The sequence below is a fragment of the Cervus canadensis genome, chromosome 29 (genome assembly GCF_019320065.1).
Source record: "Cervus canadensis isolate Bull #8, Minnesota chromosome 29, ASM1932006v1, whole genome shotgun sequence".
Taxonomy (NCBI): domain Eukaryota; kingdom Metazoa; phylum Chordata; class Mammalia; order Artiodactyla; family Cervidae; genus Cervus; species Cervus canadensis.
In genome coordinates, this window is record NC_057414.1 from 1817320 (window position 1) to 1830220 (window position 12901).

Below are 12901 nucleotides of genomic sequence, written 5' to 3' on the forward strand. Positions count from 1 at the left end.
AGGTGACAGTCTTTAAGTCACATGGCAACCCTATGAGTTAGGTACTATTATTCTCACCATATAACTGCTGAGGGAATTGGGAGTTAAATAAGAGACATTACTTTGCTGACAAAGGTCCGTCTAGTCAAGGCTATGGTTTTTCCAGTAGTCATGTATGCATATGAGAGCTACCATAAAGAAAGCTGAGTGCCAAAGAATTGATGCTTTTGAACTATGGTGTTGGAGAAGACTCTTGAGAGTCTCTTGGACTGCAAGGAGATCCAACCAGCCCATCCTAAAGGAAATCAGTCCTGAATATTCATTGGAAGGACTGATGCTGAAGCTGAAACTCCAATACTTTGGCCACCTGATGAGAACTGACTCATTGGAAAAAACTCTGATGCTGGGAAAGATTGAAGGCAGGAGGAGAAGGGGACAACAGAGGATGAGATGGCTGGATGGCATCACCGACTCAATGGACATGAGTTTGAGCAAGCTCCTAGACAGAGAAGCCTGGTGTGCTGCAGTCCATGAGGTCACAAAGAGTCGGACACGACTGAGCTGAACTGAAGTCTACAGTAATAGAAGGACAATGAAGTCACAGAAGCTGGTCAAATCCTAGATGTTAGACTTTAGTTAAATTTCAGTTCAGCTCAGTTGTGTCTTTGCGACCTCATGGACTGCAGCATGCCAGGCTTCTCTGTCTAGGATCTTGCTCAAACTCATGTCCATTGAGTCGGTGATGCCATTCAACCATCTCATCCTCTGTTGTCCCCTTCTCCTCCTGCCTTCAATCTTTCCCAGCATCAGGGTCTTTTCTAGTGAGTCAGCTCTTTGCATCAGGTGGCCATGTAGAATTAGGGGAAATCAATTATGTGTGAGGTTGTAAAATTTTAATTTGTCTAACACTTATTTAACAGGTGAGGCAAATGCAAGCCAGAGGATTTCAGGGACTTGCTGAAGATCACCAACCTTTTTAGTGTAAAATCTGGCACTAGAAAACAGTCTCTGAATTCTTAGTCCAGTTCTTCTTCTATGTTGTCTTTTTGTCTTACTCAAGTTAATTAAGAGCAGTTATGTTAAACAGCTGCTTTTCAGGGAAAACATGTGCTACCACCTTCCATAAGGAGCTCAGAGATGCTTCTGGAGAGATGAGATTTACAGAAATAATTACAAAACAGATTTGATTGAAGCACTGCAAATTTAGTATTGGATTGCCAAATCTATTTCATTAAAAATTTTTTACTATACATTATTTATTGAATTTTTCTCCTCTTTAAAATGTTGCTATTCAAATATAAATTTATCTGACAATTCCAAGGTGGTGAGAATTTGAAAAGAAAAAAAATTCTAGAACAGCAAGATTGACCCTGTTTTGTCATATATATATATGTATACATTATATATATGTTTTGAAATACATACATCATATATATCAAGATAATAAGTAAATAACACATCTCATTTTAATTTTTAGAATTTGTGTTGGTGAACATGGTTTTCTTATATTTATTGGCCAATGCATTTCTTCACATGAAATGTCTTCCTGTATACTTTTTTTTGTTTGTTTCTATTGAGTTAATCATCTCCATCTTCTTGATTTATGAAAGCTCTTTGTATATGAAAAACCATAGGTCCTTTTCTGTCATACATATTAGAAATATTTCCCAACTTTGTTACATCCTTTCATGTCATCTTTTCCCAGTACATTAAGCATTTTTTATGACATCTCTTGAAACAATTAAAAAAGATTTTCCCCTATACTAAAAAAAATTCCCCCCCAGAAAGGCCGTGTTTCAGAGTGGACTGGATGGAGTGGACGCACAGTCTCTGAGATGAGACATGCTGTCACAGGAAGGTGGAAGCAGGGTGTGCCCGCTCGCTTCCTCTCACCAACATCTCTGTGCGGCGCCCGCTGGGCGCCCGGCGCAGAGGCCTGGCAGGTCTTCCTTGCACTGCCAGTCATCACAGGAGAGGAAGGCAGGCCTCACCTGCGCTGGACCGTTCAGAGCGGTTCTCTGGAGCCTGCAGAAGTGCCTCACAGGCACAAAGGGCAGAAACACTGCCAGCGAGGCTTCAGTTTGCTAACAAGCTAGGATTAAAAATGTGATATCATTTGAATTTTTTTTTTCAATTAAGTTTATGTAAAGAAAAAGTCTTTCCATCGCCCCAATGTTTCTAATTTGCCTTAGTTAAATATGTTACCAGTTAAATGCAGTCCTCTTTTTAAGGCAAACACATATTGCAATTTAATTCTTAAATGATTATTAAACAAAGCAATGTCTTCATTTACGATACACAAACAGGCTAATGTCTCTAGACATCTGGGATGCTTTTTCCAAATATGTATGATTAATATTCTTATTTTACTCGGCACTGCAACTCATGCTTAATTTGCTATTTTCACTTCCCTTCTGAAGCTTCTGCCAACTGCTTGCACTTGGGTCTTTTGCAGCATCTCTGACTGTCCACCCTTGGTGATCCCATAAATGCTGGTGTGAACCAGACAGAAATGGATGTCTGTGCTGGCCTTTCCTCTTCACAGCTGCCTGATCTGAAGCAGGCCACTTCATTTCCCTCAGTTTCAGCTTCCTCATTTGCAGTATTAGCAAGTTTGTTGTTGTAACTGTGATTATTACAATTCATGTTACCGTCACATCATTATAGGGTATTGATAATGTTGGACAGATCGATGAATAAACAACAATTCTTTAATAGTTCCCTCCCTTGATAAAACAAATTACTATCCCCACAAGCAATCCCAACCTCTTTTCCCTGATTCTAGAGCCTTTTTCTTAAGTTCCTAAAAGGTAAATGCTTCATGTTTCTTTGCAGTGGTACAGTCCCTAATAGAGTGCCTTATGTAATTTGTTCTTCCAATGATTTTTCAGGAGGAAGGCCCACTTAGGTTGGATAAATGACTTCTCTCTATCATGGGCAGCGGTTTTTAATGCAGGGATATTTGGCTGTGTCTAGAGAGAATTTTGGCTGCCACAAACGGAGACTGCTCCCAGCAGCTGGTTGGTATAGGTCCAAGTGGCTGCTAAACATTCTGAAATATAGGATGTAGGACATACAGACTAGCAGAGGATTATCTGGCTGCCAAGCGTTGATAGTGCCAAGGTTGAGAAACCCTGATATAACAGAAAATATGGCTTTGGAGTCAGAGCTAAGTTCCAGTCCCAACTCAGTTGTTCTCCTGCTTTGTGGATTTGAACAAGATGCTTGACTTCTCTGTACTTTCTCGTTCTGTCTGACATACAGTGTTACAAGAATCTAGATGCAGAAAGGTACTTCAGTTCAGTCACTCAGTCATGTCCGACTCCTTGTGATCCAAAGGACTGCAGCTTGCCAGGCTTCCTTGTCCGTCACCAACTCCCAGAGCCTACTCAAACCCATGTCCATCACGTCAGTGATACCATCCAACCATCTCATCCTCGGCCATCCCTTTCTCTTACCACCTTCAATCTTTACCAGCATCAGGGTCATTTCCAATGAGTACCTCAGGCAGCCAAAGTATTGGAGTGTCAGCTTCAGCATCAGTCCTTCCTATGAATATTCAGGACTGATTTCCTTTAGGATGGACTGGTTGGGTCTCCTTGCAGTCCAAGGGACTCTCAAGAGTCTTCTCCAACACCACAGTTCAAAAGCATCTTTGGCACTCAGCTTTCTTTATAGTCCAACTCTCACATCAATATGTGACTACTGGGAAAACCATAGCCTTGACTAGATGGACCTTTGTTGACAAAGTAATGTCTCTGCTTTTCAATATGCTGTCTAGGTTGGTCATAGCTTTTCTTCCAAGGAGCAAGAATCTTTTAATTTCATGGCTGCAGTTACCATCTGCAGTGATTTTGGAGCCCCCAAAAATAAAGTCTGCCACTGTTTGCATTGTTTCCACATCTATTTGCCATGAAGTGATGGGACATGATGCCATGATCTTAGTTTTTGTAATGTTCAGTTTTAAGCCAAGTTTTTCACTCTCCTCTTTCATTTTCATCAAGAGGCTCTTGAGTTCTTCTTTGCTTTCTGCCATAAGGGTGGTGTCACCTGCATATCTGAGGTTATTGATATTTCTCCCGGGAATCTTGAGTCCAGCTTGTGCTTCAGCCAGCCTAGTGTTTCTCATGATGTGCTCTGCATATAAGTTAAATAAGCAGGGTGAAAATATACAGCCTTGACATACTCCTTTCCCAATTTGGAACCAGTCTGTTGTTCCATGTCTGGTTCTAACTGTTGCTTCTTGACCTGCATACAGATTTCTCAAGAAACAGGTCAGGTGGTCTGGTATTCCCATCTCTTGAAGAATTGTCCACAGTTTGTTGCGATCCACACAGTCAAAGGCTTTGGCATAGTTAATAAAGCAAAAGTAGATGTTTTTCTGGAATTCTCTTGCTTTTTCAATGATCCAACAGATGTTGGCAATTTGATCTCTCATTCCTCTGCCTTTTCTAAATCCAGCTTCAACATCTGGAGGTTCACTGTTCACATACTGTTGAAGCCTAGCTTGGAGAATTTTGAGCATTACTTTGCTAGTGTGTGAGATGAGTGCAATAGTTTGAACATTCTTTGGCATTGCCTTTCTTTGAGATTGGAATGAAAACTGACCTTTTCCAGTCCTGTGGCCACTGCTGAGTTTTCCAAATTTGCTGGCATATTGAGTGCGGCACTTTCACATCATCATCTTTTAGGATTTGAAATTGCTCAGCTGGAATTCCATCACATCCACTAGCTTTGTTCATAGTGATGCTTCCTAAGGCCCACTTGACTTCATGTTCCAGGATGTCTGGCTCTAGGTGAGTGATCACACCATCGTGGTTATCTGGGCCATGAAGATATTTTTTGTATAGCTCTTCTGTGTTTTCTTGCCACTTCTTCTTAATATCTTCTGCTTCTGTTAGGTCCCTACCATTTCTGTCCTTTATTGAGGCCATCTTTGCATGAAATGCTCCCTTGGTATCTCTAATTTTCTTGAAGAGATCTCTAGTCTTTCCCATTCTGTTGTTCTCCTCTATTTCTTTGCACTGATCACTGAGGAAGGCTTTCTTATCTCTCCTTGCTATTCTTTGTAACTCTGCATTCAAATGCATATATCTTTCCTTTTCTCCTTTGCCTTTAGCTTCTTTTCTTTTCTCAGCTATTTCTAAGGCCTCGTCAGACAACCATTTTGCCTTTTTGTGTTTCCTTTTCTTGGGGATGATCTTGATCACTGCCTCCTGTACAATGTCATGAACCTATCTTGTACAATGTCACGAATCTATCTATAAGGTAGATGGAAGTAGAAGTCTGAATAATCTTAACAAGACCCAGAGATTAAAAAAAAAATTTTAAATTAGATTATAGTTGATTTGCAATGTTGCATTCGTGTGAAGTGTGTAACAAAGTGAATCAGCGGTACATATACATAGATCCATGTTTTTTTATTCTTTTCTGTAAGTATTCTGTTATTACAGCGTACTGAGTAGAGCTCCCTGTGTGATGCAGTATGTCCTTATTAGTTATCTATTTTATATATAGTAGTGTTAAGTGTTAGTCACTCAGTTGTGTCCAAGTTTTTGAGACCCCATGGACTATATAGCCTGCCAGGCTCCTCTGTCCATGGAATTCTCCAGGCGAGAATATTAGAACGGGTTGCCATTCCCTTCTCCAGGAGATCTTCCTGATACAGGGATTGAACCTGGGTCTCCAGCAATGCAGGCGGATTCTTTACTGTCTGAGCCACGAGGGAAACCCCACACAGTAGTGTTTATGTATCAATTCCAGCCTCCCAATTTATCCCTTCCTTGCCCCCTTACACCTTGGTAACCATATTTGTTTTCTGCATCTGTTAACTCCATTTCCGCTTTGTAAGTAAGTTCATTTATGCCCCTTTCTTTTAAGATTGCACATACAAGTGACACTGTATTATACTAGTCTTTCTATGTCATACCATACAGAGAAGAACTATACAAAAAAGGTCTTAATGACCTGGGTAACCACAATCATGTGGTCACTCGCTGCACGCCAGACATCCTGGAGCGTGAAGTTAAGTGGGCCTTAGATGCATTACTATAAACAAAGCTAGTGGAGGTGATGGAAGTCCAGCAGAGCTATTCGAAATCCTAAAAGATGATGCTTTTAAAGTGCTACACTCAGTATTTCAGCAAATTTGGAAAACTCAGCAGTAGCCACAAGACTGGAAAATATGACTTCATTCTGATCCCCAAAAATGGCAATGCCAAAGAATATTCAAACTACTGTAAAACTGTGTTCACTTCACATACTGGCAAGATTATGCTCAAAATCCTTCAAGCTATGTTTCCACAGGACACAAACTGAGAACTTCCAAATGGGTTTAGAAAAGGCAGAACAACAAGAGATCAAATTGCCAACATTTGTTGGATCATAGAGAAAGCAAGAGAATTCCAGAAAAAATGTCTACTTCTGCTTCGCTGACTATGCTAAAGCCTTTGACTGTGTGGATCACAACAAAGTGTGGAAAATTCTTAAAGAGACAGACATACCAGAACACCTTACCTGTCTCCTGTATGCAGGTCTGGAAGCAGTAACTAGAACTGGAGAAGGAAAAAATGACTGTTTGAAAATTGGGAAAGGAGTACATCAAGGCTGTACACAGCCACCTGGCTTATTTAACTTCTATGCAGAGCACATTATGTGAAATGTTGGACTGGATAAAACACAGGCTGGAATCAAGACTGTCAACAGAAATATCAACAACCTCAGATATGCAGATAACATCACATTAATGGTAGAAAATGAAGAGGAACTAAAGAGCCTCTTGATGAGGATGAAAGAGGAGAAACAACTGGTTTAAAACTCAACATCCAAATAACTAAGATCATGGCATCTGGTTCCATCACTTCAAATAGAAGGGGGAAAAGTGGAAGCTGTGACAGATTTTATTTTCTTGGGCTCCAAAATCACGGCAGACAATGAAGCCAGCCATTAAATTAAAAGACGCTTGCTTCTTGGAAGGAAAGCTATGGCAAATCTAGATAGCACATTAAAAACCAGATACATCATTTTCCCAACAAAGGTCCATATAGTCAAAGCTGTGATTTTTCCAGTAGTCACGCATGGAGGTGACAGTTGGACCATAAAGAGGGCTGAGCACTGAGGAATAGATGCTTTTGAATTGTGCTGCTGGAAAAGATTCTTGAGAGTCCCTTGGACTGCAAGGAGAACAAGCCAGTCCATCCTAAAGGAAATCAATCCTGAATATTCATTGGAAGGACTGATGCTGGAGCTCCAATACTTTGGCCACCTTATAGGAAGAGCTGACTCATTGAAAAAACTTGCTAGGAAAGATTCAAGGCAAAAGGAAAATGGGATGATAGAGGATGAGATGGTTAGATAGCAAATCATTGACTCAACAGACATGAATTTGAGCCAACTCTGGGAGATAGTGAAGGACAGGGGAGCCTGGCATGCTGTAATCCATGGGGTCACAAAGAGTCAGACACGACTGAACAATAACAACAAGTGTAATACCCAGAGATCTGTGGTTCTTAATGAGACGCAAGGATTTATCTATTCTTTGGACACAGAAAGGAGGGTGGACCTGATCAAAAGTATGTTTGCATAAAGAGTAGGAAAATGGATACTGTGCCTTCTCCCTTTTGTGGCCACTCTGAATAACTTTTGCCTTTGCCTGTCAAAGACAGGCCACTTTAAGAGAAGCTGTAGCATGCCAAGGAGCTAGAAGTGGAGATGTGGATTCCGTTCATTTGCTGAGCTCAGTGAGTATCCACACAATTCAGTGTTGACCTAATTGATTGCATAGAATCACAAAGGCTTACTTTTGCCAAGATTATTATAGTGCAGCTAGAGCCTCCAAGGAAACTGTGAGCATCCAGTTTCAGGACGCAGCCTTGGGGTGGGAGAAGGTAGCACGTGTGCACCCACTGCAATTGACTGGCTAGTCTTCAAGCTCAAGCTTCGGTGCTGGCTGGCAGTGAGCCAGGCCAGGTTCTCGGAGATACATCAACCATGTGTCCAGTCTGTGTGTCCAGTTATGTCCAGACTTGCTGACAAAATGATGTGACTTCAGGTATGCATTGACGCCTGTGGTAACCACTCCTGGATCAGCCGTGGAGTGGTTCTGTAGGTAGGACACATTTTGTACACAGAGGAGCTCTGCTGAGAGGTCTGGAGTGGAATGAGACCCACACAGGCAGATGGACAGACCACCGGACCAAACGCTTATCATCCATTTGAGGATTCAAGTAGGACAGAGCAGTTCCATTTTTAAGGGAAGATCAAAAAGCTCTTTTAAAATAAATTATGTTTTACAAAACGTTGAAGCATGTGGGGAGTAGGAGCTGAGGAGCCTGTCTGGGGGCCCTGTGAGCAAGGATGCATGCAGTCTGTTCACTACAAGAGGCTCAGGAGCAAGCACAGTAGCTGGCACATAGTAGGTGCTTAATAAACCATCACTGAATGGCCCCATGCAAACCCGGAAACAGAACATTCCTGAGGCTAGTAACATTGGACTCTGAATCCCAAGAGGAACACTCTGGGCAGAAACCAAAGGAGCTTCCTCCTGCAAGAGGTGTATGGCTTGTGTGTAGGCCTTTGAGCTGCATGATTCATGGTTAGTTTAGGAATGTTCCTGAAAGATGATGCTTCCTTCAAGAAGTGAGGTTCATGTTTTCACATAACAGGAGTAACTGCCTAATCAAGTGGATTCCTTGCCTCACATTAGCAGAGGCCCTGGAAAGAAATCAACCAACGAGAGCCTATTGTGTAGCACAGGGAACTTGACCCAATGCGCTGTGTGACCTGAACGGGGAGGAAGTCCAAAAGAAAGGGGTGTATGGATATGTAGGGCTGACCGGCTCATTGTGCTCCACAGGAGGAACCAGGACAACTCTGTAAAGCAACTACACTCCAATAAAAATTAATTTTAAAAAGAAATGAAGAGAAATATAACCAACGAAATGTAGCCAAACTCAACTAAAGGAAGTGACGTGTTAGGAGAGTTAATGATTTCCCTTCGTAGCATGTGTTAATAACTAACATTCATTAAATGCTTACCATGTCTCCCATATTGAGTTAAGTGTTTTCCACACATTTTGTTTTTTGCTCATAACAACTCTATGATATAGATCCTACTGTTATCCCCATTTTTATCGACAAGAAAACTGAAGCCCAGGGAGGGCAAGTGACTTTCCCAAGGTCATAGAATTGACAGTAAGCAGTTGGGTAAGTATGAGTCCAGAACCTGGATTTTTAGCCACCATGTAATACTGCGGCTATACTACTCAGGGGGATGGTTCTCAAAGTCACAGATTCTCCATGCCTATCAAATTGGTTCTGAGAAAATGATGCTTATGCAGGACTGTCTGAAAATTATACTGTTGACTTGCTCCTCTAGGCACTGTAAAATCTATTTCTAGTTTGCAAATGACCAGTGGGAACGTCCCGAGATTTCATGGTTATGGTCTTTCTGTTGAGTGCTGTCTTTACAACCAGGGTGTTCTTGTGGGCATTGTTAATTAAATCAAACAGCGTCCTCTGTGTGAGGTCCCAGAGAAGTGGTTGTCTGGTTTTAATATCAGTTGATGTGTGTTTTTCCTCATGCTTTCGGTTTACCTTCCTCTTTTACACACTGAATCCTGTAAACATTCACATTTCCTCCTTTGTTTGGGCTGCCAAAATGTATGGCCTCTCACCTGGAAATTTATAGGACCTTGCGCTGCAGGTAAAAACCTCTCACTGAGGCAGAGATTTGCTGAGCAAGATTTTCCATTCGAGAGGATGCTCTAAGGAATTCCCTGACCTCCTGTTATTTCCACCTCATGTTTATGGGAAGAGTCATAGTAATCGTCATGCAGAGGGTGGAGGTGAAGAGCAGTCAAAAGATTCCAAGCACTGAACTACGGCTGTTCATGGGGTTCTCAAGGCAAGAAAACTGAAGTGGTTTGCCATTTCCTTCTCCAGTGGGCCATGTTTTGTCAGAACTCTCCACCATGACCCGTCTATCTTGGATGTCCCTACATGGCATGGCTCATAGTTTCATTGAGTTAGACAAGGCTGTGGTCCATGTGATCAGATTGGTTAGTTTTCTGTGACTGTGGTTTTCACTCTGTCTGCCTTCTGAAGGATAAAGACAAGCGGCTTATGGAAGCTTCCTGATGGGAGAGACTGACTGAGGGGGAAACTGGATCTTGTTCTGATGGGCGGGGCCATGCTCAGTATATCTTTAATCCAATTTTCTGGATTAAACACTGCTGCTATACTACTCAGGGTTCCCTCCCTTTTGCTTGACCTGAGGCCAAACGAGGTGGAGGTAATGAAGATAATGGCCACCTCCTTCCAAAGGCCCCATACAGGCACTGCTGCACTCAGCATCCCTGACCCTGCTGCAAGCCACAACCAGCCCACACATCCCCGGAGACTCCTGGCCACTCGTGGGCAAGTCTGGGTCAGTCTCTTGAAATAACTCCAGAAAGAATGGAGAGTAGAGAAATAACTGCAGAAAGAATGAAGAGATGGAGCCAAAGAAAAACAACACCCAGTTGTGGATGTGACTGGTGATGGAAGTAAAGTCCGATGCTGTAAAGAACAATATGGCATAGGAACCTGGAATGTTAGATCCATGAACCAATGCAAATTGGAAATGGTCAAACAGGAGGTGGCAAGAGTGAATATTGAAATTTTAGGAATCAGTGAACTAAAATGGACTAGAATGGGTGAATTTAACTCAGATGACCATTATATCTACTACTGTGGGCAAGAATCCCTTAGAAGAAATGGAGTAGCCCTCATAGTCAACAAAAGAGTCCAAAATGCAGTACTTGGATGCAATTTCAAAAGTGCCAGAATGGTCTCTGTTCGTTTCCAAGGCAAACCATTCAATATCATAGTAATTCAAGTATATGCCCCAAACAGTAATGCTGAAGAAGCTGAAGTTGAACAGTACTGTGAAGACCTACAAGACCTTCCAGAACTAACACCCAAAAAAGATGACCTTTTTATTATAGGGGTCTGGAATGCTAAAGTAGGAAGTCAAAAGATACCTGAAGTAACAAACAAATTTGGCCTTGGAGTACCAAATGAAGCAGGGAAAAGGCTAACAGAGTTTTGCCAAGAGAATGCACTGGTCAAAGCAAACATCCTCTTACAACAACACAAGAGAAGACTCTACACATGGACATCACCAGATGGTCAATACTGATATCAGATTGATTATATTCTTTGCAGCCAAAGATGGAGAAGTTCTATACAGCCAGTAAAAACAAGACCAAGAGCTGACTGTAGCTCAGATCATGAACTCCTTATTGCAAAATTCAGACTTAATTTGAAGAACGTAGGGAAAAACCACTAGACTATTCAGATATGACCTAAATCAAATCCCTTACAGTTATACAGTGGAAGTGATAAACAGATTCAAGGGATTAGATTTGATGCAGAGTACCTGAAGAACTAGAGACAGAGGTTCATGACATTGTGCAGGAGGCAGTGATCAAGACCATCCCCAAGAAAAAGAAACACAAAAAGGCAAAATGGTTGTCTGATGAGGCCTTAGAAATAGCTGAGAAAAGAAAAGAAGCTAAAGGCAAAGGAGAAAAGAAAAGATATACCCACTTGAATGCAGAGTTCCAAAGAATAGCAAGGAGAGATAAGAAAGCCTTCCTCAGTGATCAGTGCAAAGAAATAGAGGAGAACAACAGAATGGGAAAGACTAGAGATCTCTTCAAGAAAATTAGAGATACCAAGGGAACACTTCATGCAAAGATGAGCACAATAAAGGACAGAAATGGTAGGGACCTAACAGAAGCAGAAGATATTAAAAAGAGGTGGCAAGAATACACAGAAGAGCTATACAAAAAATATCTTCAAGACCCAGATAACCACGATGGTGTGATCACTCACCTAGAGCCAGACATCCTGGAACATGAAGTCAAGTGGGCCTTAGGAAGCATCACTATGAACAAAGCTAGTGGAGGTGATGGAATTCCAGCTGAGCAATTTCAAATCCTAAAAGATGATGATGTGAAAGTGCTGCACTCAATATGCCAGTAGATTTGGAAAACTCAGCAGTGGCCACAGGACTGGAAAAGGTCAGTTTTCATTCCCAAAGAAATGCAGTGCCAAAGAATGTTCAAACTACTGCATAATTGCACTCATCTCACGCGCTAGCAAGTAATGTTCAAAATTCTCCAAGCCAGGCTTCAATAGTCCGTGAACCGTAAACTTCCAGATGTTGAAGCTGGATTTAGAAAAGGCAGAGGAATGAGAGATCAAATTGCCAACATCTGTTGGATCATCAAAAAAGCAATAGAGTTCCAGAAAAACATCTACTTTTGCTTTATGGACTACACCAAAGCCTTTGACAGTGTGGATCACAACAAACTGTGGACAATTCTTCAAGAAATGGGAATACCAGACCACCTGAGCTGCCTCTTGAGAAATCTGTACGCAGGTCAAGAATCAACAGTGAGAACCAGACATGGAACAACAGACTGGTTCCAAATTGGGAAAGGAGTATGTCAAGGTTGTATATTGTCGCCCTGCTTATTTAACTTCTATGCAGAGTACATCATGAGAAATGCTGGGCTGGATGAAGCACAAGCTGGAATCAAGATTGCCAGGAGAAATATAAATAACCTCAGATATGCAGATGACACCACCCTTATGGCAGAAAGTGAAGAAGAACTCAAGAGCCTCTTGATGAAAGTGAAAAGGAGAGTGAAAAACTTGGCTTAAAACTCAACATTCAAAAAACTAAGATCACAGCATCTGGTCCCATCACTTTATGGCAAATAGACGGGGAAACAATGGAAAGTAACAGACTTTATTTTTGGGGGCTCCAAAATCACTGCAGATGGTGACTGCAGCCATGAAATTAAAAGATGCTTGCTCCTTGGAAGAAAAGCTATGACCTACCTACACAGCATATTAAAAAGCAGAGACATTA